Source organism: Urocampus carinirostris, chromosome 2 (assembly GCF_059441175.1).
Source record: "Urocampus carinirostris isolate Australia breed hairy pipefish chromosome 2, RoL_Ucar_1.0, whole genome shotgun sequence".
NCBI classification, from domain to species: domain Eukaryota; kingdom Metazoa; phylum Chordata; class Actinopteri; order Syngnathiformes; family Syngnathidae; genus Urocampus; species Urocampus carinirostris.
In genome coordinates this window covers 114,961-141,093 of record NC_142350.1, presented here as the reverse complement: position 1 = coordinate 141,093, position 26,133 = coordinate 114,961, and the positions used below count along the sequence as shown (strand labels likewise).

The window sequence follows — 26,133 nt, the reverse complement described above, 5'->3', positions numbered from 1 at the left end:
CAGTCACGAGGTGGAAGAAACTAAAAATCCAGAATGAATGGATTAAAGGAACTATTAAAACTTGGTCAACAATACAAAAAAAATTAAAAATATCAAGATCTGTGAATAGGGCTACCAAAATAGCGAAAAACACAGACTTTAAACCTGGGGCTATGGAGGTAGGGTTTCAAAAATGGGCCCAAAAAGGACTGATGTTGATTACCCAAGTATTGGAAGCACAGGCAATGAAATCATTCGAACAACTCCAACAAGAATTTGACCTACCCAGAAATGATTTTTACAAATATTTGCAACTAAGGCATTACCTCCAGAAACACGAGGAATGGGGGAAAATATGTAAGGAGCCAACTAAGGTAGAGGAATTATTAATATCATATACAAAAGGACAATCAATAAAGGGGGTTATATCAAAACTATATAAAGCCCTGAGAATGGATCTCAGTAATGAGGACATGGCAGTTAAGGAAAAATGGGAACAAGAAACTAATGTAGCGATAAAAGACAATGAATGGGAAAAAACATTGAAAGAGGGACACAAAATAACCAACAGCCCGACATGGAGGGAGTTTGAATGGAAAGTAAAAATGCGATTCTTCTATACACCCTCTATCACTTCAAAATATAAAAATACCTCAAATCTATGTTGGCGTAACTGTGGGGGGGTCGGAGACTTTACGCATATTTTCTGGAATTGCCCTGTAATATTAAATTTTTGGAGAAGTATCCAGAGAGAAATAAAATTAATTACTGGCTGGGAGTTGCGGTTGGACCCAAAGGCTTACATAATAGGAATTTTGCCAGAAGAATTACTATCTGGTCAACAGAAACATATACTAAGGGTAATGCTTCTGGTAGCAAAGAAAATGATCACAGTGTCCTGGCTGAAACCACAACCTCCTGACATAAAACAATGGAGAGACAAATTAAAGCAAATTTACATTATGGAAAAAATCACTGCAAGACTTCAACTGAAACTTGACCAATTCGAGAAAAGATGGAAGCCTATCACACAAATTTTACTTGATGTCTAAACACCTCCCCCTATTTATTATGTTTTTTTTTTTTTTTTTTTTTTTTTTGGGGGTGTATATTTTTATTTATTATTTTTTTATATATTTCTTTTTGTATGGATGTATTGTATGAACATTTATTCTTCTTTTCTATTAATAGTATTTTTTCTTCTTTATTGTTCCTTCTGTTATTTATGTGTCAAGTGTATATATTTTGTGTTGATGTAAGATGGTGGAATCAAACCTCTGTCAAAATTGGTGTGAGAAATAAAAAGTTAAAAACAAAAAAAAAACGCTCTGGGTCAATGGACCTAAAATGACTCATTATTAATTACACACTGTCCCTTTATGTCCAAGGCAAGTAAAGGTATTTCTGAGGCACTGCAACCTCATATTTGAAAAAGGCTTCGATCCAAAGTCATTCAATGGTTTTCACGTTTTTTACACTCACTGTTCCTTTAAGTTTGGACAAATTTGGCTGTTTCAGCGTTTCTGTGGGCGGAAATTAAAAATGCCCTAAGTCAATGGACGTAATGAGACTTAATTATTAATCCAAAAATAGGAAGCCTGTCCTTTGAATCTGTGATGATGAGAGTCTTATTATTTATATGCTTGTTACCATTGATAATAATCCACATAACAGATATGATATGCTGGAAATGGTCAATATTTAAGAAATCTCTTAGCTTTGAATTCACATATTCCAAGTTTGACAATTCTGATAGATAGATAGATAGATAGATAGATAGATAGATAGATAGATAGATAGATAGATAGATAGATAGATAGATAGATAGATAGATAGATAGATAGATAGATAGATAGATAGATAGATAGATAGATAGATAGATAGATAGATAGATAGATACTTTATTCATCCCCTAAGGGAAATTCACATTTCCAGCAGCATCCCTGAGCTGAGAACAGTACAATAATAAAGCCAAAATAATACAATATACAAATACCCAGTGTGACGTGCAAATGCCCACTGTAGCGTGTTATATAGAGTAACTAAATAGTGCTACACAAAATACATATTGCAGTAAGATTCGGTAATATCCAATGTAGGTGGTGTGGTTTAATGTGGGCCTTTACTCTGCCGGGTGGAGTTAAAGAGCCTCATGGCATGAGGAAGAAAAGATCTCTTCAGTCTGTCCGTAGTACAAGACAGTGACAGCAGTCTGTCGCTGAAACTGCTCTTCTGTCTGGAGATAATGCTGTGTAGTGGATGCGATGGATTGTCCATGATTGACCTCAGCTTTTTCAGTGCTCGTCTCTCAGCTACTGTTGTTAGGCTGTCCAGCTCTTTGCCCACAACAGAGCTCGCTTTCCTAGCCAGTTTACAGGACCCAATTCTTTCTCATGTGCAAAGATTTCATTTGTGTGACTATGAACACTTTCTACCACTTTACTGTGACCTACAAGAGATTTGCAAACATTTTTGTAGTTTAATTTTGAAGACCACTTTTTAAAAAATTGATGCTTCGACTCAAATCTCATACACATGTGCCTTGTTAAGGGACCCAGCGCCTCAATTTGTGAAGGGAAATGCAACATATAATGCTGCTTTGGTGTTATATTGTTCTCAGGGAACAGCTCCTTGAATGTTTTAAGGTGCTGCTTTATCATCACTCTAAGTTTGTGAAAGGTTTCCCTAAATAGTAGCAGAGCAAAGAGGATCTGGGTTATCTGAATCAACTCTAAGATTAATTTAACATGGCTATGGTCCTTGATACTATTCAAAGTATCTTCAAAAGTATCAGCATCTGCCCAGAAGACTGTTTAAGTTTTGTTGTCATTAGATGTCATTGTACTGACACTGATTGGACATGGTTTGTCTTTTATATCACTGGGTGAATATCTAAAACAATTTATACCTGAATTAATATAATCCAGATCAACCTCTCCTGACAAAATAAGGAATTTTAATACACATTTAATTTCTAGGGGCACAACACCCTCAAGCATAACGTGCATTATATCTTGAGGAGTTTGCTGGATAAGGTCATATGCTGGAAAATCTGTAAGTTTACTCCTCCTGTTAATACCATAGGTAGTCTTAAGAGCATTTTTAACGTGGTCTGTTCTGGCCCTCTCTATTTCTGTACACTGTCTCATGTGATTTTCTAACGTTCTCATGGTAAAACTCTTTTCATCAAAATTGTTCTGCATGGTCTCAAAATCACATTCAAAATGCCTACATTTACTGAATGAGAACCCAACTCCAGACTTAAACCCAGCCAGTTCATGCTGAGCAAGCGTATCGCCACATATAGATATTACTGCACCATGTATAATTTGACCTGTCCCAATTTTGACACCATTGTACAATTCTTTTAAATCCTTTTCAATGCGTTCTAAAATAACATCAACACCTGCTTGTGCAATGTCCTTAGCTTTGGCAATAGCAAGTAGTCGTATAGCAGCCAGTTTTGACCTAAACTTGGGGTCTATGTTTCCTAGTGTATAATAAAACATGAGTAACTTGTTCACAGAAGTATGCGGTCCAAGAGGGTTACATAAGTCTATCTCATCAGAGTACAATATCAACTGTAAAGCAGTGGGCTTCGATGAAAATAACGGATGACTTTTGAAAAGGCTACCATCCACTATGTTACAGAGAAATCCATCTTTGTTACAATTCTCTGGAGGAGTACTGGCCATACCGTGTATTCTTGGGTTGGACAACAGCTGCTCTAGGCTCTTGATGAGGGGAACATAGAAAAAAACCTTGTTTTTAAGTTTAAGAACCCGTGAAGAACCTCTCTTAACTTTATACAGTCTTTGGGATTTTAAAACCTCCTCCGCTTCAACTGGGGTAAAATGTTCCTTAATGGTTTGGTCTTGCATGAATGTTTTGGTCAACATGGAGAATGGATCTGGAAAGTCATCAAATGTTGCCAGAGCCTCATGCCGTAGATGTTCTATGTTGTCTGAATGGCCATGAGTGTCAAAAATGTCTTTTACTCTTTCTTTCAAGGTTTCTACAAGATGAAATTGAAATTGTTGTACTTCTGACACAATGCTGTTTATATTCCTCTGTAGAGAGAGAGTGAGAAAGATCTCATTTGATAAGATCAATCAACTACAGCACAAGTTATGTGATTGGGTAGAGGGGTCACAAAACAGAAGCATTTGTCATATTTTACTATTTAACAAATTACATTGGGTTTGGTTGTCACATGATCCATGGTACTATTGGTGGCTCATAGCCTGGGTAGGGATTCCGTTTTGCACTTTAGCCTTACCCCAGCTACAAACGGGCTTTTCTCCTGTTGATCAGTCCTGTTCAAAGTTGTGCGTGACAAGGGCTTGGTCTGGCATTTGCCAGGCAAGGGGTGTACCACACAAATTCCTAACCAATTCTCAATCTTAGAGGAGATTGAGTTGTGGTCTGGCTTTAGCCACAGCAAGGTACATCATTCAATTACCCTGGATGGCCAGAGGTAGATATGGGTCTGGATATTTAGACTATGAATTATTTGGACAAGATGTTGACAATTGAATGCACACAATTCTTACTGTAGCAATATCAACAGCACGCTACTTGCACATCACACACAGCTTAACTGTATAGCACTAGTCTTAAACCAACACTGGGTGATTTATCTTATTTTATGTAGACTTCAAATTTTTGGATAAAAACATATCAGCATTAATATAGTAATCTTTGCTGAATGTTGAACACTCATCCACACTCAAGTTTACTGGATAGGTTCCACGGGTATTGTATGTCTTTGCCCCGCTCAACTTTTTCTCAGTTCGTTTTGCTTTACTCATAATATTTCTGTAATAGTTTCTTATGAAATATGCGTTTATTCAGTACTACAAAATTTAGAGATATTGTGCTGCTGTCTCTATTATGACCTACATCTTTTAACCTCTAAGCATGTTGACACAAGAGTTTTAGGTAAAGGAACGTAACAGTGCTAGAACTACATAACCACTGGATTATTCTTAATCAGTTGTCATTATTCTTCAATTCATTTTCCTCTGTCTCTATTTGTCACACAGTGGCACAAATTGATGCAGATGCTCTGCACACACTTTCAAGGGATGATCTGCGAGACCTTTCTCCAGGGCCTGAACATTTTCTTAGGAGAAAATCCATTTGGAATGTTGTGCATCCTGAGGTATGACAAACTTGTCTCATTGTCCCTTGAGATTTTCTTAAAACACCATCTCAGCAAGGGTAAATTTGTCTTCTTTTCATGGATTTATTCACAGGAGCAGCAACCAACACCCAACAAACGACGATACCAACAAAGAGGAAAGTCCAGCCAAAACCATACAACTTCCGAGCCTCCAATATGTTATTTACACAGATAGTGAATTAGAGCATGTTAGAAAACACTATTTTGAAATGAAAAAAATTGGACGAGGAGGAGAGTGTGTGCTCTCTAGAGAGCTGTCTTGTAGGCTCATTAGAAATACAGTGACTAACATGGTCTCTACATTGAGGGCCTCGACCGTCGAAGACTTCATAAAATACCCTACCAAAGAAGACCTGCAGTCAATGGCAAGGAGACATGTTTTGTATTACCCAATGTTGTCCGATAAACTGTATCTACAACGTCGATGGGTAAGCAAGCATTTCAACATGTAATCATTTCATCACAATATGAGTGAAAGAGTACAATGACTTGGTGATTGTAATCCTCTGTTGTCATTGTTTATTATATGAATTGATGAAATGGATATAGTCAGCCACTTAATTTGACTGATGGGAATTTGTTTCCAGTCTCAGACAATATGGGAATTGGGATCTAGATAGTATGCTGTCTATCTTATCTTTAGACAAGTAACTAAGTTTGATAAACGTATTGATATCTTGGAACAAAATGGTTCTGTATTAACATCTTTACCCTTGCAAACTCCTAACCAACACAAGTAAATGGATTGTTTGTATTTGTTAGTCCATGTGTTGTCCTAAATGTTTCTGTTTACTCATGGTCTTTATATTTCATGTTTCAGTTCAAACTCTTTAAGCAACTGAACAAAAGGTTGCAAAACATCAGGACTCCACGCAAAACCCAGGGGGCTACACCAGCAAGGGGAAAAAAGTTTAGCACCACAGAGAAAGAAGATGAGGGGGATTTTGACTCCAGCACTTCCACGGTCATTGTCTCCCCAAGCTGCAGTAGCACCATCAGCAACCCAGAAAGTGAAGGGGACCCCCAAGTCATAACCAGCACTCCAGCAAAACAAGCTGATGCTCTTGGTAATTGTATAAAAAATTGTGGCATTCTCAATGGAGTAGACCCATTCATTGATATTACACAAAATACAAGATAAATCAGCACTGCACATCGTTCTACTTCTTTTAGGAGGGCACAGACAAAATCTCCAGCTTTTATTGAAATGTTCAACTGGTGGGCTGAACAGAAACAGGAAAAAGCAGAAAAGAACAAGGCCAGGAACCAAAAAACTCATAAATACTATTTTTTTACAAGGGGGGTGAAAATCTTGACCTTGTAATTTTTGCCTTTTCCTGTTTCTATTCAAGTAATATTAATGAATGTCTTCATTAGATGTAGTGGACATTTTGTCTTTGTTCCAGTAGAAACAGTAGCACGAATAACATTAGCAAGAAGCAAATAATTTTGACCTCAACTGTGTTGTGATATTTTCTTTGACCTTTTTAGAATGTAGGATGGACAGCCGAATGGCCCAGGCTAAACACTACACAAGTCTGCAGGAGCTATATAGCAAGACCAAACAGAACAGAGCTGATGTGGCACAACTTCTTGACCTTGAGTTTGAGGGGAGGAGGGCCTTCATTGATTCGGACACAATAAGGGAACAAGACAGACCGGCAAAAATATTGGAGGCATAGCCATGCTTTAGAGACATTGACAATGTAAGTATGATCACAATTCACACTTTGATTCAGTTGAACAGTGAAATTGTTCTTTTGAACATTGGATGCATACTGCTTTGATACATTAAATAGCTGTTTCGACCCCACTTACATGCAGGAAAGCCTTTCATGTATTTTATCTGAAAAAAAAGAGCAATCTGGTTTTATTTCTGCATGTAGACAGGGAAAACGGCATTTATGCATTGTGATGTGATTTTTTTCCTTCTTTAGAATATCTGATAGTCCATCGGTTTCACAAGTTGTTTGCAACACACCTGTCTATTAGCGTTTTATCATCAGTGTGAATGGAATTATTTTCACAAATGGAGGAGGGGAAGGGGGAACATAGTTTTTCAGAATACCTCTCCACATATAATTGTCATTTTCAAGTGATGCTTTAACTACTATGTGTTGGATATTTCCATACAACATTTCTGTGTGTCTTCCCCACCAAAGGATCTTGATGAACTAAGACGAATAATAGACAAGAACAACTCCAACTTCGTGCAAGAGCTGAGGGAGCGGTGGGTCAAATTCAAATCTAGATTATGCTTCTATGGGGTTTACAAGAGGGCAATGAAACCTCCAATGTCACTTTCAGCTGGTAAGGACAGCCAACGTAATACCAATAGAATCTGTAACTTTGTTTGTTTCTGTATACTGAGAGACAAATATTTTATTTTATTCCTTTTTTTCTTTAGAGGAGCAAGCAATAAACCTCTTGACCATGCTGCCAGCTCTGTTCCCGTCTAATGTTGCTGTGCCCAAGAAGATGATATCTGCCTCTGAAGCTCTCATCCATGTTCTTCTGGTAAGTCACAAACTTTTACATAAGTGCATACTAAACTTTCTCAAATATGGTTGATCCTTTTGTTGGTCCACTATTCTGTTCATACTAAATTGTCATGTTTAGTCGAGGAATGGAGGGATGTGATTGCTGTCCTACTGATGTTGTGTTTTTCTGTTAAGCCCACAGAGGACCCCGAGACGTTCCTGAACAGAAGGCCACTCACCACACCACTCCTTTTGGTGGATGAAAATCTAGACTCCTTTCTCTGCCTTGGAACCGAAGCAATCCCATTACCCAAAAGGTACCTAGGGGATGCAGCATTGTACATAATTGCATACTATTATGAATTACATATGACCTACCCCAAATGTGTGGCTTCTGTTCTTTCACTTCTACAAACTGAGGTCCTGGGGGACTCAATCCATGACAAAGATGCCACACCAGGTTTTAAACGAGCAAGAAGTGATTGGATGGCCTTTCTTGCATAACTTTGTATAATGCTGCCTCCCCTAGGGAACACACACCCAGCCATGTACACACTTTGAGAACTTTTTCTGTTATAAAACATCTGTGACCCCTGACACTTTGACCTCTCAGTCTCCCTGTAATTTACGTGTGTGTTTTATTTGCCTTGTTTTGAGTTTAAGCACTGATTTAAAAAAAAAAAAACAACTGACAAAAAAGAATGTTTGCAGTTCTCTTGGAAATTTGGTAACTTGCACTTTATATCCTGTTGGCAAAAAATGTGTTGTCTGTTTGACAGTTCACTGATACATGTGTAAGTGATAACTTTGATTTACAGTTCGCCAACAAACGTTTCAAGATCTTATCAAGAAAATTAGTATTTCTGTTACTGATATGTCAATTGTGTTTTGTGATAATGACAAAGGTTGTGCTTGCCAATAAACTGGTAATTTTGCATTAAAACTATTTTTGCATTTGTATAGTATATCAAAACGTAGAGAATTTCTTGAAACAAAACTTCTTTGGCTAAGATTTTTAATACTTAATACAAGCAAATTTATTTTGTTTTTGACCCTTTTCTAATTTTTTTCCAACTTAATACAAGAATATTGATCTTGTTGTAACCTTGCTAACTACTTTTGAGCAATCCTGGCTTAAACCCAGTTTGTTTCTAAACAATAATTCTCCAAAACAAGCACAAATATCTTAAAATGAGACAAAAAAAACCTTGACAAGTATACTTAATATAAGTATTAACTGCTTAAAATATCATTTTTGGGTATCTTATTTTCTTTTCTTTTTTTTTTCTTGTTTCAAGACTACTTAATAAGTCGGATTTTCTAGCTGCACTGGCAGATAATTTTGCCTGAAACAAGTAAATTTCCTGCAATAGTGGCTATATTTTCTTGTTTTTTTAGAGGCAGTTTTTGCAGTGTAAGGAGAATAAGATCGAGGGAGCAGAAGGAATGTCACCGGTCCACGAGGGACGTGACTCGGCCATCATCCATGAAATCCGTAAATTAAGGCGAGAACATACCGAAGCAGCCAACGAGAACAAGATTGCCATGGCAAGACTTGAAAAAAACATTGAAGAGCTTCTGGAGCGCACTGCGTTGCTGGAGCGGAGGGTGGAAGGCATGGAGGAGCTACATGCTAACACAGAAGCGCGAACGATACGACTAGAACAGTTCACAGCCTTCCTGCTCCAACAAACCGCTAAACTAGCAACAAAGTGTGAGGACTTTGAGTCAAGATCACGACGGAACAACATTCGAATACATGGCATTCTGGAGAGTGCCGAGAGGAACAACACAATCGGCTTCATAACAAACTTCGTGAAGTCGAACATTCCGACAACGGGACATATGGATTTGCACATTGAGAGGGCACACCGCTCACTGGTGAACAAGTCTCAAGGTAAAGCACCGCCACAGGCAATTATCGTACGGTTCGCTGACTACAGAGTGAAAGAATCCGTGATGAAAGAAGCATGGAAACAGAAGACAACGTACAAAGGCAAGACCGTTTACTTCAACCAAGACTACACCACGGAAATCGAAAAAAAGAGGAAACAAGTAAGGATTGTCATCAAAAAGCTAAAGGAAAAAAACGTAAAGGCACAATCACCATATCCCGCCCAGCTGAAGATGTTTTTGGACTCAGGAATAAAAAACATTTTCTACACTGACGGAGGCAGCAACATTGCTAAAAGAAATGGGGATCGTAGTGGAAGAAGACAATACGGAGACATTTCAAAAGATGTTGTCAAAGATCATTTGGACCACAGTGACCGGAACGAGAGGAAGGCGAAGGAACACCCCTAACACAGAAGGTGACTTACAAGCTCTCATGGAGCAAAACAAAGCTAAATCCTGATTTTGGGTAAAGGAGTAAGGACCATTTCTGCCCTTTCTATTAAGTATTCAATAAGTTAAAAGTAAGTAAAATTATTATCTTTAAATTAAACTAATATTTGTTTTTTTGTATAGAGCTACACTAAAATATTTAGTTAGTTATAACTATGGACAACTGTACAAAAGTTGTCCGCGCACTGAGTGCATATTTCCAGGAGGGTAGCCACAACTCTCCGATTGGACTCTTGGAAGACATGTGTTTTTGTTTTTTGGGTGTGGGTTTTTTTTTTTTTTTGGTGGGGTATTATGTGTGCTTGTTAATATGTTTGCAAGTCAGTTGGTTTGTTTTGTCAATGGAGGTGTTAGTAGTCAATGTATTGTTTTTGTATGCTTCAAAAATCAGCGAGCAATCTAATTATTGTTTCATATAATGTACATGGGCTAAACCACCCCATCAAGAGAAAGAAGATATTGAATCAACTCAAGACATTGCAAAGCTCAATAGGCTTATTACAAGAGACACATTTGACAGAGACTGAACATAAGAAGCTAAAAGGAGAATGGGTGAACCAGGTTTTTTACGCCTCTAATGGTAAAAGAAGGGGAGTAGCAATTTTACTTGATGTTTAAAGTCAAAAAAGAAGTGAAGGACAATCTGGGGCGATGTATAATGATTATAGGGTCAATGGCCGGTAGGAAAATATCAATAATGAATGTTTATGCACCAATTGAGGAAAAGGGGACATTTTTTCAAGTATTAGCCAAAGTAATAACAAACTGTGCGAAGGGAATGCTACTTATAGGAGGTGGCAAAGTGGACAAGTATCCATCAGTACATGGAACAAATACAAAGAGGTCGAGGATGTTAAATAACATAACTAAAGATTTGGGATTGATAGATCCATGGAGAGCGAAGAAACCCCAAACTAAATACTATACTTTCTATTCAAACCCTCATGACAGCTATTCAAAATTGATTTATCTTACATTTCAAGACAACATATGCATACAGTAGTGGAGTGTGGTATAGAGAATATCAATATAAGTGACCATGCTCCAATTACTTTGAAATTAAGATTACACAATGAACCACATTTTAGGTATTGGAGGATGAATGTATCTCTCCTCTCAGATAAAAACGTAGTACAGGAAATAAAACAGTGTATAATTTTTTTCAAATCAATGACAACGGGGAGGTTTCTCCATCAATATTATGGGAGGGAGGGAAAGCTGCAATTGGATAACTACACAGCACAAAACATTTTAGGAAAACTACATTTACCAACACTAACAGGGGAGGATACATTAGAAATTATTCGCCCCATTACAAAACAGGAAATACAAGATACAATAAATAACTTAAAAATAAATAAATCACCAGGAACGGATGGATTCCCGGGGGTGTTCTACAAAAGCTCTAAGGAAGAATTAACACCGGTACTGCATAGAGTATTTAACTATGCGCTAACAAAAGGAGATCCCCCCCCAAATCATGGTCAGAAGCCATCATAACAGTCTTGCACAAAGAAGGAAAAGACCCAATATTGTGTGAAAGCTATTGACCAGTTAGTTTACTGTGTAATGATCTAAAAATTCTTACAAGCATACTGGCAAAAAGAATGCAGAAATTCATAGCGGAATTAATTAGAAATGATGAAACAGCGTTTATTCAGGGAAGGCACGGTGCAAACAATATTAGGAGGATACTAAACATAATTACGAGCACAAAATCTAAGACCCAACCCTCGATGTTACTAAGCTTGGATGCACAAAAGTCTTTCGATAGGGTGAAATGAAACTTCTTACATCAAACACTTATAGCTTTTGGCTTCCCTCAAAAATTTCTAGAATGGGTGAAAATAATCTATAAAAATCCTACATCTCGTCTTAGAGTAAAAGTTCACTGCTCAGATTTCTTCGATATCAAAAGAGGAGTCCGGCAAGGGGACTGTTTAAGTCCACTCTTGTTTGCAATAAGCATAGAACCACTCGCGGAATCAATAAGACAAAATGAGGAAAAAAGGGGGATATTAGATGAAGGAGGAACAGAACATAAAATATTGTTTGCAGATGACTTGTTGGTAATGCTAAAAGAACCTTCGTTATCAATACCACCACTGTTGGAGAGCCTTCAAATATATGGAGAAGTAGCTGGGTATTTAAATAATGAGAGCAAATCAGTAGCAATGATCATATCAGGAAAATGTCCAACAGATGTGATTGAAAGATTTGATTTCAAATGGACAAATAAAGGGTTTAAATACTTGGGGTTGACCATTACACCACATTCCACATAGCTGTTTGATGCAAATTACGGAATGTTGATAAAATAAATAAGGAAAGATTTGGAAAGATGGGAATTTTTGCCCTTAAGCCTTACCGGAAGCATAGAAACAATTAGAATGAATATATTACCAAGACTATTATTTCTGTTTCAATCTCTTCCTATTCTGATCCCGGCATCCACATTTAAAATTTCTTTGGCAAAACAAGAAACCTAGAATAAAATACCTGTTAGCTTCTAAAGAAAAAGGGGGCCTAGACCTACCCAATATTAAATATTACTATTGGGCAGCTCAAATTAAAGCACTTATTTTGTGGATTACTACAGACAAAGATACGATATGGGTGGACATAGAGCAGCGATCTTGTACAAATATGCCTGTGGAATCGTTACCATACATATCAGTCACGAGGTAGAAGAAATCAAAAATCCAGAATGAATGGATTAAGGGAACTATTAAAACTTGGTCAACAATACAAAAAAATTTAAAAATATCAAGATCTGCGAATAGGGCTAAAAAAATAGCGAAAAACCCAGACTTTAAACCTGGGGTTATGGAGGTAGGAATTCAAAAATGGGCCCAAAAAGGATTGATGTTGATTACCCAAGTATTCGAAGGACAGGCAATGAAATCATTCGAACAACTCCAACAAGAATTTGACCCACTAGAAACGATTTTTACAAATATTTGCAACTAAGGCATTACCTCCAGAAACATGATGAATGGGGGAAAATATGTAAGGAGCCAACTAAAGTTGAGGAATTATTAATATTATATTCAAAAGGACAATCAATAAAGGGGGTTATATCAAAACTATATAAAGCCCTGAGAATGGATCTCAGTAATGATGACATGGTGGTTAAGGAAAAATGGGAACAAGAAACTAATGTAGTGATAAAAGACAACGAATGGGAAAAAACATTGAAAGAGGGACACAAAATAACCAACAACCCGACATGGAGGGAGTTTGAATGGAAAGTAAAAATGCAATTCTTCTGTACTCCCTCGATCACTCCAAAATATAAAAATACCGTATTTTCCGCACTATAGGGCGCACTGGGTTATAGGGCGCACCCCCAAAAAGTTTTTGGTCCTATATCTTCCATACATAAGGCGCACCGGATTATAAGGCGCTACAATGGGAACGTCGACAAAACAGTCAGATAGTTCAGTCAAACTTATTAGCCCCTTAACATTCCGAAAGCTTGCAAAGAAGCAAATATGTGTCGTAGACACGTGCGGATGCGGTGTCCGTACGATGTCACTCAAATGCATCGTTCCAAATATCATTCGGAAGGTTAAAGTCTTGGGATTCAAGAAATGCCAACCATTCCTTAGTTTCTATTTTCTTTTTCGCTCGCAACTTTACTGCGCATTGGTCAGTTTTTGAAAAGAAAACAAAGTCTTTTAGGTGCGCCTTATAGTGCGGAAAATACGGTACCTCAAATCTATGTTGGCGTAACTGTGGGGGGGGGATTCTGGGGGGTCGGAGACTTCATGCATATTTCCTGGAATTGCCCTGTAATATAAAATTTTTGGAGAAGTATCCAGACAGAAATAAAATTAATTATTGGCTGGGAGTTGCGGTTGGACCATGGTCCACTGTGTGTCGTAACAGGCGACTAAAGTGGAGGGAGCGAGGGGACTGGGGATCCTCTCCTCTCTATCTCTACTCCCTAAGAGACAGCAAGGCAAAGAAAGGGGGGCGGGAGACCGAAAGGTCTCGCAAACCCTAGTTATGTGGAAGTAAAGCGACTGAGTGGAAGAAAGAGGAGATCGGAAGGATGATGACTAAAAGGAAGCTTGATGTGTTAGCCTTGAGTGAAACAAAGATGAAAGGAAGGGGTGAATTACAGGTTGGAGGTATGTATGGTAGAAGGTCTGGAGTTACGGGTGGACATGCTAGAGAAGGAGTGGCTGTGCTTGTGAGTGAGAAAGCAAAGGAAAAACTGGTGGAGTGGAAAGAGATATCTTCCAGAATGATGTGGGTGAGGATGAAGTGGGGTGTAGAAGTATGGATGTTTATAAGTGCATATGGACCTGGTTTAGAAAGAAGCGCTGAGGAGAGAGAGGAGTTCTGGAAGGACTTGTCCGAATGTGTGGCAAGTGCGAAAGAAGGGTGGAAAGTGGTAATACTGGTGACCTGAAAGCTAGAGTGGGTGATGAAACGGTTGAAAATGTGATTGGTAGATATAGAGTACCAGGAAGAAATGAGAGTGGGAAGAAATAGATTTAGTTATGTGTGGAAAATGAGTTGGTGATTGGAAATACATTGTTTAAAAAGAGGGACGTGAATAAGTATACCTTTGTCAGAGTGGATAGTGGCAAGATGGTCAACAGAGCACTGATGGATTATGTAGTGGTTAAGAAAGGGATGTTAAGTAGATTGTTGGATGTGCATGTTTACAGAGGTGAAATGAGTGGTATGTCTGATCATTTTTATGTGAAATGAATACTGAGAATAGATGGATCGTGGAGGGCTAGTTAGAAGAAGAGTGTGAGGGAAGAGGTAAAAATGTCAGAGTTGAATAGGGCAGAAAAGGAAAGAGAGTTTAAAGAGAGGATAAGGGAAGAGTATGAATGGGTTAGTGGAAGAGAAATGGATAGTGTGGAAATTGAATGGAAGTGGTTTAAAGAGGCAGTGTTGAGGAGTGCAAAAGAAGTGTGTGGAATGAGAAAAGTTGGTCGAGGTATTAGGAAAGGAAGTGAATGGTGGAATGAAGCGGTATCAGAGGCTGTGACAGAAGAGACGTGCCTTTGAGGAGTGGCTGCAAGATAAGAGTGAAGATGCGTATGAAAGATATAAAGTGAAGAAAAGGTTGGTAAAAGCGGCAGTGGAAGCAGCGAAAAGGAAAGCATATGATGAATGGTGTCGAAAGATAGGAGTGAACTTTGAGGAAAGGAGAAAAGTGTTCTGGAAAGAAGTGAAAAGAGTAAGAAACAGTGAGTCTGGAAAGGAAGAGAAAGTGAAAGATGAGGATGGTAGATTGCTGGTTAGCGGTAGTGCAGTCAGGACGAGATGGGCAGAGTATTTTGAGGAGTTACTAAATGTGGAGGATGGGAGAGAAGTGAGAGTCGAGGCGATCGATTGTATGGAGAGAATGCCCGTGTTGGGTGATTTAAATGTGAAGCCTGTGGAAACATGGGAGGTGCAAGAGGCAGTGAAAGAAATAAAAGGGGGGAAGGCACCTGGGCTGGTTGGTTGTACTGCTGAATGCCTGAAAAAAGGTGGCACAGCTATGATTGACTGGTTAGTACGCTTGTTGAATGTATGCTTTTTAGGTGGTGTGGTTACTGTTGATTGGTGTAGCGCATATGTGGTGCCATAGTATAAGGGTAAAGGTGATAAGTATGAATGTAGCAATTCGGTTTGTTGTCTGTGCCGGGTAAGCTGTATGGAAGAGTCTTGATTAAGAGTGAGAGAAAGCACGAATGAGGTGGAGATGGAGGAGCAGAGTGGTTTCAGGAAAGGAAGAGGATGTGTGGATCAGGTGTTTGCAGTATGACAGGTGTGTGAGAAATATTTTGCAAAAGGTAAGGATGTTTATTTGGCTTTCATGGACTTGGAAAAGGCGTATGACAGAGTTCATAGAGAGGCGTTGTGGCAAGTGATGGTGATGTATGGAGTGGGTGGAAAGTTGTTGGAAGCATTGAAGAGTTTTTATATGAACAGCAGAGCATGTGTAAGAGTAGGGAGTGAGACAAGTGAGTGGTTCCCCGTGTTGACTGGTGTGAGACAGGGGTGTGTGATGTCACCATGGCTGTTTAATGTGTACATGGATGGTGTGGTGAGAGAGGTAAATGCAAGTTTTTGGCAGAGGGGTTGACATGATGGACAACAGTGGAACAGTGTGGCAGGTAAGTCAGTTGTTGTTTGCAAATGACACAGCGCTTGTGGCTAATTCTGAGGAAACATTGAGAAGGTTGGTAATGGAGTTTGCAAGAGTATGTGATAGGGGTAAGTTATGTGTCAATGTTGGGAAGAGTAACATGATGAAGTGTTCACGTGATGGAGTGGGCATGACGTTAGAAATCAGGTTGCATGGACAGGTGCTGGAAGAAGTTGAAAGCTTTAGGTACTTGGGTTGTGATGTGGCTGCAGTTGGTGGAATGGATTGTGAGGTATTGCACAGAGTGAATCAAGGAAGCAAGGTTTTGGGTGCTCTGAGGAGAGTGATGAACAACAAGAGTATGAGAATGGATGTTAAGAGGGGACTGTATGAGAGTGTGATTGTGCCGACTGTGTTGTATGGTGCAGAGACTTGGAGCCTGAACGCAGATTTAAGAAGGAAGTTGAATGTTTTTAAGATGAAGTGTTTGAGGACTATGTTAAGAGTGACAAGATTGGATAGACTGAGAAATGAAATTGTGAGAGACAGAACTGGAGTAGTCGTGGAACTGAGCAAGCGTGTTGATAAGAGAGTACTCGGTTGGTTTGGACACATGGAGAGGATGGATGAGGAGCGAATGTTGAAGAGGATCTACAGTGCAGAAGTCAATGGAAGGAGACCAAGAGGAAGGCAGCGATTGACGTGGATGGATGGTGTTATGAGTGCACTGCAGGAAAGAGGTCTAAATATAATGGAAGCTAGAGCTCTTGTCGGTGATAGAAAGGAGTGGAGAGGTGTTGTGAAAGGATAGTGGGATTGTGGACGCGTTCTTAAGGATGGGCTGGGCACCCGTATGATGAAGCAGGGGTAAACCAGTGAAAGCTGTCGGGCCCTGCTGCTGAACAAAAGAGTGTGTTGTGTCACCCTGACCTGAGTGACATGGCCGCTTTCTCGTGTCCCGTTTTATCTGGAGGGACACCTGGAGGAACTGTACATTATGGAAAAAATCACTGCAAGATTTCAACTGAAACTCGATCCATTCGAGAAAAGATGGAAGCCTATCACACAAATTTTACTTGATGTCTAAACACCTCCCCCTCATTTTTTATTGTATTGTATTAACATTTATTTATTTTTTTTATTTCATTTTTTTCCTGTTGTTCCTTGTGTTATTTAGGGGTGTGTTAAGTGTATATGTTTTGTGTTTGTGCTGATGTATGATGGTGGAATCAAACCTATGTCAAAATTTGTGCCAGAAATAAAAAGTTATAAAAAAAATAGGTAACGTTTCACACAACACTATTTGGGTCCACTGTTTGCTCCGGTCTTGACAAGAACATAGATAAAAACACTTCACCCAAAGATAACCCAATATACAGTTGCTTGCGAAACTATTTGCCCCCCTTAGACTTTGTGACCTTTTAGGGGAGATTATTCTACCTTCTTTATTCATTATCCATTATCGATCAGTTCATAATACGCTACAAAGCTCAGGAGCCGGGACTCTTACTCTCAACCAAAAGGCTAAGCTAAGGTCCCAGAATTAAACTTTTGCTGCGAATGCACCGAACGATTTATTCGAAATGAAGAGAAACTACGCTGACAGGGATCCATGTTCACCCCCTTGACGTCACGAGAACAAATGACGTGTGCTCGGCATTCGCGCTGTTTATACGCGGAGAAAGGCGTTTGACTGTCACACGCGTAACACGCTAATTTCACGTAATAACACCGCGATACAGGCGCAGAACATGCTATTACCATGCTCCACCCACGATTACCCGCTGAAATTTCCCGTCCTACCCATGTGTAAGCACGCCCTGGCCGCGGCCAGAGCACGTCGTTCCGCGTCATTTCTGCGTCATTTCCTCGTGTTGACCACGTGTGCGGCACGCGGTTTAACACGTGCTCAAACTTTTGAGCAGCTCAAAAGTTTTGAACGCGGCCAACCACGTGAAAATTTCCGACCGCGAGTAAAGCACTGCTCTATCTCGTCTATATGGCGGTCTCAAAACGTCCAACAGCGCTCAACAGCATCTGCTTCACGGTCAGAAATTTCTGGCCGTGGTTCAGCCTCATTACGCTCGTGAAAGTCTGTGTGCCCGCGCTCTGAAGACTTGAGCAGCGTGAAATAATTTCGCGCTGCCGCCTGCGCGCGAATTTCCGACTGCGTGTAAAGCACCGCTGTATCTCGTCTAAATGGCGATCTTAACGCGTCCAATGGCGTCCGCCTGAAAGGCAGAAATTTCTGGCCGTGATTCAGCCGCAAATGTCTGTGTGACCGGCCCCTAAAACTGTAATTTCTTGTAAAGCATCAACAATAAGTGGGACACAATCATGAAGTAGAACACACTTTATTGGATATTTTAAACTTTTTTAACAAATAAAAAAACAAAAAGTAGGTGTGCAAAATTATTCGGCCCCTTTACTTTAAGTGCAGCAAACTCTGTCCAGAAGTTCAGTGAGGATCTCCAAATGATTCAACGCTGATCTAAATGACTAACAATGATAAATGGAACCCACCTGTGTGTAATCAAGTCTCTGTATAAATGCACCTGTACTGTAATAGTCTCACAGGTCTGTTTAAAAGCCACAATGGAATGGTTCACCAAAAACATATCAATGTGTTAGAATGACCAAGTCAAAGTCCAGACCTCAATTCAATTGAGAATCTGTGGAAAGAACTGAAAACTGGTGTTCACAAACACTTTCCATCCAACCTCACTGAGCTTGAGCTGTTTTGCAAGGAGGAATGGGATAAAAAAATCAGTTTACCGATGTGCGAAACTGATAGATATATACCCCACGGACTTGCAGCTGTAATCGCAAAAAGGTGGTGCTACAAAGTATTAACTCAATGGGGCAGAATAATAACTTTTTTGATATTTATTTGTTAAAAAAGTTTAAGGTAACCAATAAAGTGTGTTCCACTTCATGATTGTGTCCCACTTATTGTTGATGCTTCCCAAGAAATTACAGTTTTATATCTTTCTGTTTGAAGTCTGAAATGTGGCAAAAGGTAACAAAGTTCAAGGGGGCCAAATAGTTTTGCAAGCCACTGTACACATTAAAAGTAAAAGTGCAGACATGGTTCGAGTTCTGCAGTAGTGCGACCAGTTAAGCTATTGTCAGTTGGTGGGTGTGATTGATGTCCTTAGTGTGTGTGTGAGTGGGAGGCAAAGAGGGGCGGGGACAGAGTTCAATAGACTTACAGCCCACAGGGGTGGCGAACAAGTTTTACACAAAGAGCCGAAATTTTTAACCGTGAGAGACAAAGAGCCACACCACGCACTGATCCGCATTAGACGTAACCTATGCAGATAATTGGCAGTCAGTTGTGTCCCGGGGAGCATAAAAACAAAACATCTGCCTAATTAATTTAAAAATATTATTTATTATTTGTTATTAACTGATGGATTCAAGTGTGTTTGAAGAGGGAAAAAAAAACTAAACATAAAACGATGCAAAGAGCCACAGTACAATGGAACCTCGGTTTTCAAATGCCTCTCAGTTCGAACAAATCGGTTCGAACGCCGGTACGCTAGGGTGCGATGCTGAACCGCGTACGGGTGTAGATCGTGTAGATTGCCCCCACCCCTCGTAAAGAACTGTTATCACGTGCGGACGTGTTTCGTTTTGCTTTCGCTTTTAATATAGGTGTACCAAGTGCTTTAGCCCCTAATTATGCCTCCGAAAAAGGTCGGTGCAAGCAGCAAAGTTGCTACAGGTGAAAAAAGAAGAGTAGCGGTACAACTATTGCATTTAAGAAAGAAATAATAGCAAAATATGAAGAAGGTGTGCGAGTTTCCGATCTTGCTATACATACAGCATGGCTTCTGCTGAGCACCACAAAGGTAAGAAATCCTATTCATGCTGCAGCATAAAGCAGGGTGTGACTGTGGATATAGTTGTGGGGCGAGTCAACCAGTTGAACAACTTTTTCAACAGGTTTGACCACTCCGCCTCATCCTCACCCCTGAGTACTGCAGCTGTCCTTCCCCCTCCCCCTCTGGACACTAGCAGTGAAGACATCCCCCCACTAAAAATAACTGCAGCCCAGGTGTGTGGAGAGCTGAGAAGGCTGCGAACCAGCAAAGCAGCTGGTCCAGATGGAGTATATCCCCGACTGCTGAAAGCCTGTGCGTCTGAGCTGGGAGACCCTCTACAGCGCATCTTCAACCTGAGCCTTGAACAGGGGAGGGTCCCTCAGCTGTGGAAAACATCCTGCATCATCCAGTCTCAAAGAAATCAAGACCCGAGGAACTCAACGACTTCAGGCCAGTCGCCCTGACATCACATGTGATGAAAACCATGGAGTGGTTGCTGCTGCACCACCTGAGGCTACAGGTCCGTCACGCCATCGACCCACTGCAATTTGCTTACCAGGAGAAGGTGGGAGTGGAGGATGCTATAGTATACATGTTACACCGATCCCTCTCTCACCTGGATAGGGCTAAGGGGGCTGTGAGGATTACATTTTTGGACTTCTCCAGTGCCTTCAATACCATAGAGCCTCTGCTACTGAGTAGGAAACTGACAGAGATGGGAGTTAGCTCACACCTTATGGATTACTGACTACTTGACAGGCAGACCCCAGTATGTGAAACAGGGGGGCTGTACATCGGACACTGTGGTTAGCAGCACAGGATCTCCGCAGGGGACCGTGCTCTCTCCGTTCCTATTCACTCTATATACATCGGACTTTAAGTACAACTCTGAGTCCTGCCATATGCAAAAGTTTGCCGACGACACTGCGATCGTGGGAAGTATCAGAAATGGGCAGGAGGAGGAGTACAGGAAATTGATTCAGGACTTTGTCCGATGGAGCGACGCAAACCACCTGCACCTGAACACCACCAAGACCAGGGAGATGGTGGTGGACTTCAGGAGAACCAGAACTCCTGTAACCATCAAAGGAGAATGTGTAGAATTTGTCCAGACCTACAAATACCTGGGTGTGCAGCTGGACAACAAACTGGACTGGACTGCCAACACAGAAGCTCTATGTAGAAAAGGGCAAAGCCGACTTTACTTCCTCAGAAGGCTGGCCTCCTTCAAAATCTGCAAAAAGCTCCTGAAAATATTCTATGAGACAGTAGTGGCAAGCGCTCTCTTCTATGCGACAGCGTGTTGGGGAGGCAGCGTCAAAAAGAAGGATGCCTCTCGTCTCAATAAACTGGCTAGGAAAGCGAGCTCTGTTGTGGGCAAAGAGCTGGACAGCCTATCAACAGTAGCTGAGAGACGGGCACTGGAAAAGCTGCAGTCAATCATGGATCGCATCCACTACACAGCATTATCTCCAGACAGAAGAGCAGTTTCAGCGACAGACTGCTGTCACTGTCTTGTACTACGGACAGACTGAAGAGATCTTTTCTTCCTCATGCCATGAGGCTCTTTAACTCTACCCGGCAGAGTAAAAGCCCACAGTAAACCACACCACCTACATTGCATATTACCAAATCTTATTGCAATATGTCTTCTGTGTAGCACTATTTAGTTATTCTACATAACACGCTACAGTGGGCATTTGCACGTCACACTGGGTATTTGTATATTGTATTTTTTTTGCTTTATTATTGTATTGTTCTCAGCTCAGTTATGCTGCTGGAAATGTTAATTTCCCTTCGGGGATGAATAAAGTATCTATCTATCTATCTAATTCTTTTCTTTACCCTTTGTTTATTTTTACACGTTCATGTTAGTGTAATCTTTCGTACGGAAGATTACGGTTACGCGAACGTACAATTAGCCTGAGTTAGCTTTGTTTACGTAAAACATTCAGGGTGTTGGAACGGAGCTCCCTTTCCAATGAAGCGCTAGCCACTTGTTGTGGAGACCCGGGTGCTAAATGACGTGTTATCAACCTAATTTTTTTAATTTTTACACGTTCATGTTAGCGTAATCTTTCGTACGGAAGATTACGCTAACACGAACGTACGATTAGCCTGGGTTAGCTTCATGTTTACGTTCATGGTAAACATTCAGGGTGTTGGAACGGATTAAAACGATTTTACATTACTTTTAATGGGAAAAACGATTTTCGGTGATCGACCAAATCGGTTTTCGAACAGGGTTCTGGAACGGATTATGGTCGAGAACCGAGGTTCCACTGTATAAAGAAAATATGATGAGGCAAAGAGCCGCATTCTTATTGGCCAAGAGCCGCATGTGGCTCTAGAGAAGCATGCTCGCCACCCCTGATATAGACTGTTGGCCAGTCTGCCCCCTGAGGGCAGAAGGTGGAAGAGGTGGTGAGCAGGATAGTTACGGTCCCGCAAGATGTTTAGGACTTTTCTCAGACAACGAGTGGTCTTGGTGGTGCTGATCTCAGGGAGAGTTTTTCCCATAATTTTCCCGGAAGCTTTCACCAACCGCTGGAAAGCCTGCTTGACAGTTGAAAAACCACACTAAGCATCCGTACATTAGTACACTCCTGATTGAGTTGTTGAAGTTTGCCATCAGAGTTCTGGAGATCGTTAAGGCAAGTGACATTTTACTGGTTTGGGACGGGAATGGTGGGTGCTGATTTAAAAGAGGCAGGGACCAGTGACCAAGAAAGCGAGTTGTTGTACATGGAGGTGAAGATGTTAGCCAGCAGAACAATCTTTCAGCACCAGTTCTAGTATTTTATCTGGACTGGCTGCTTTCCTGATGTTAATATGGCGGGAGGCACATCTCACCTCACGCGTGCGTGAGCGAGGTCAGTCGAGGGTAAGGGGGGCAGCGTTTTTCCTGTCCAAGCGGGGATGAAAGAAGTTAAGATCCTCAGCCAAAGTGGAATTACCAGTTGATGTGGATAATAACTTCTTCTTGTGGTCTGTAATGGCCCCAATACCTTCCCAGACCTGTCTCGGGTTGGTGTTTTCAAACCTGGCCTAAATACGCCTCAGATGGTGAAGTTTGGCGGTAAAGGATTTTTTACATTTGACTAGAAAGGATTTTATACGATTGATTACAGGTTACATGTATTCAGTGGGGAGCGACCACCGTACCTGCAAAAGCAGGTTATGGCACCGGTGGTGACTTTAGGAGGACGTTTGCTTATGGATGTGGAAGAAAGTGAGTCGCGAATGGGACTTGCCACTGTCCAGTTGATCAAGCAACCAATAAATCAGGAACGAGCGAGAGTGCGAGGCGTGGTCCAAACTCAGGAAGCCACCCCGATGACTACACCAGGAGTCTCGGGGACAGTAGGCAGAGTAATAGGGAGCCAAGAGATAAATACAGAGAGAAAAACAGGAAAACAAGAATTGAAAAAGAAGCGGTTTGAGAGTCAGTGTGAGAGGGTGCGTGAGGAAGGGAAGTCACAAATAGATAAATAGATAAGATAAGAGACAGAGAAGTAGACAGTGATGAGGAAGAAGAAAGTGAAGATGAGTTGATGCGGGAACAAAAGTATATGTAGAAAGTGCTTAATGATGTGGGTAAAAAGATGAGGGGGAGGGCAAAGACCCCGAGGGGGAAACAAAAGGCTACGGTACGCGTAGCAGATGGTTCAGCAGAAACCACGACACATGGCACCCTTGGTAGAGACCGCACATGGTCCGCGGTATGTACCGCTGGTGGTGTTGTTGTTGTTGAGTTACTCAAGGCGCCTAAGGTAATCCTTAGTAGCGCTAGACTCGCTCGTGGGAGGCTCCGTAGTTCTCGGAGGGAGAGGGGGCTGCGACTGTCCTGTGCCGCCAGGCCTGACGGGGTGTGACCCAAGCAAACCAAGCATACGAAGCCTCTGAAGTCCTTAGTACGTTCGGACAGGCCGGTGCATGATTTATGGAAGCCCCGTGGGCAGGTAGTACAGGTGATTGGGGTGCAGTCGCAGCGAACGGCATTTGGACTGGGGGCCAGGGTTGCTCTCGAAGTCGCCCGCCCTAAGAAGAACAGAGAGAGGAGAGTAGAAGAGAGAGAAAGAGATAGAAAGACAGAAAGACAGTAAAACGCAAAAAGGGGGAAAAGAGAGTGAGAGAGGTGGGGAGAGAGTAGGAAAGAGAGGGATAGAGAAAATGAGAGACAAGAGTGTAAAGGGGGAAGAGAGAAAAGGAGAGACCATTAAAGAAAGAGAGAGCGAGTCTGAGTGGATTGAGTTGGATTCGTAAGGCTCCCCCGGGAAAGAGCCCTTCGCAGGACACCACGGGAAGGTTCCTACTCTTTGTCCTGCACCGCTGGTGTTGCGTGATGTAGCAGCAATTGTGAAAAAATATGCCACCCCTTCACAAAGGGGCAAGGCAGTGGGTGACGGAATTTTTGGCTGTAATATCAGGACAAGGGGTCACTTTAGGTAAATTCAGACAAATAGCATCAGGCTCTTGTTCATTGATTAAATTACAAGGAATCGAGGAAGGAGCAAACACCCGACATTTGGCGAGAAAGGTCTCCTTGGTGGAGGTGGCGGAGCCCTTGTTCAGGGAACTGCGGCAAGCATTTCCTCACCCAACTGATTTGGCGCCTACCATTTTTGTGTATGATTCAGATACAGTGCCAGAACAACATTATGCACAATGTATAGATTTGTGGATTGACAGTACAGTACCCAGGGTGCAACCCAGAGGCGGAAATGATGTTGAGAACGGCGATAGTAGGTGGACTGCCAAATGAAGTACAAGCTTTAATATAAGCTGATTTGCTGGTTTGCCCACAAGCAAGATTCAAAAGGCATTTGTTGCATTATTGCCGGGCTCATAGTGAGAAACAAGTTAAAGAACAAAGTGAAACTGATAATCTGGCTAAAATTTTGATAAGATTACGGTAGGCAAAGCTGCATGGTAAAGCAAAACAGGAAAAAACAAAAAATAAAGTTGATCAAATGTACCAGACTCCTGTGGGGGTTGGGAGAGGTCAGGGACGGTTTCGGGGTGGATACAGAGGCCGTGGCTGCGGTGCCCCCCCAGGCAGGTATGACACCAGTGAATAGGGGGGCCTGAGAAGCTCGGGAAGTACTGGCCAGGCAGAGCCAATGCTTATTGACAGTGGCAGACCATTCCCTCCAGATGTTGGTTGGACACAGGGGCGACTCATTCATCCATTAACTTGCCACTGCCAAGGACAGCATTGTCAAAACGACACACAACGTTGGTAGACAACCTCAGACGCTGCCTCTCCCGGGGCCATTGCAAACGACAATTTCAAAAACTGGTCAGAACTTTTAGCATTCGTACATCAATGCCACCCAAGCTCCCATTAATTTAATGGGAAGAGACATGTTGTCAACGCTGCGAGCTCAAGTGTTGTGTGGACCAACTGGGGTCACAGTGACTTTTCCGGATGGACAGTCTGTGGAGTGTACACAAACAGTGGGGGAAGGGCAATGGTTAATGGCACCTTTGCCCCCTGTCCAAGACACCGAATGAATCTACTGGGCCAAGCTGGACCCAGAGACCCCATTGGGGGAGGTATCTACTGCACGTACCTTTTGTGGAAACCTTGGATTGTTTCCCTGGCCCCATACCACCCCCACAATGGACCTGTTGCACTGCACTCTGAATTATGATAGAGAATCAGATGAAGTGTATAGAGATGCTTTTGAAAAAATTCAAGGTAATAATTCGAGGTTGGAATCACCATGCATCTTTGTGGGCCCTGAAGGCGTAGCAGCCTATACCCAATTGACACCAGACTAGAAAGGATGGTTTAAAATGGCACATGAGGGGCCGCCACATGTGTCATTAGCGATCGCCCCAGGTCATGAGGCCCATGGTCCTGCGTCTGACGAAATTACAAGATTGGCACAAATCACACATTTCAGATATGTGGTACTCACCATAGACAAAATCATATCGACCATGGCCAACATGGTGGATGAGGCACTTTTGGAAATGGTTTTTCTGAATCGGCATCATGGCCGAGAACACACAGATCATGAGAAGGCTCAGGAAATGTCGGAAGAAATGCCGCAAAAGGTGTGGGCACAGGGCCCCTTTGACGTGGGCCACTGTCACTCCGTTGATCCAGTCCGATTCACCGTCCTAAATATTGTTGGCCCAGTTAAGCTGAAGCTGGCATGGAGGACACTTTGACAGGACTATGGAATGCGGGGGGTGTAGGAG

At 41.4% G+C, this 26,133-nt stretch overlaps 2 pseudogenes; one reads left to right on the top strand and one right to left on the bottom strand.

Moving 5' to 3' along the window:
• Positions 1-1,531: 1,531 nt before the first annotated feature.
• On the bottom strand, positions 1,532-3,839 carry LOC148370542 (uncharacterized; annotated as a pseudogene).
• A 1,615-nt stretch (positions 3,840-5,454) lies between these two features.
• LOC148370541 (uncharacterized) lies at positions 5,455-8,148 on the top strand (annotated as a pseudogene).
• The last annotated feature ends 17,985 nt before the right edge of the window (positions 8,149-26,133 follow it).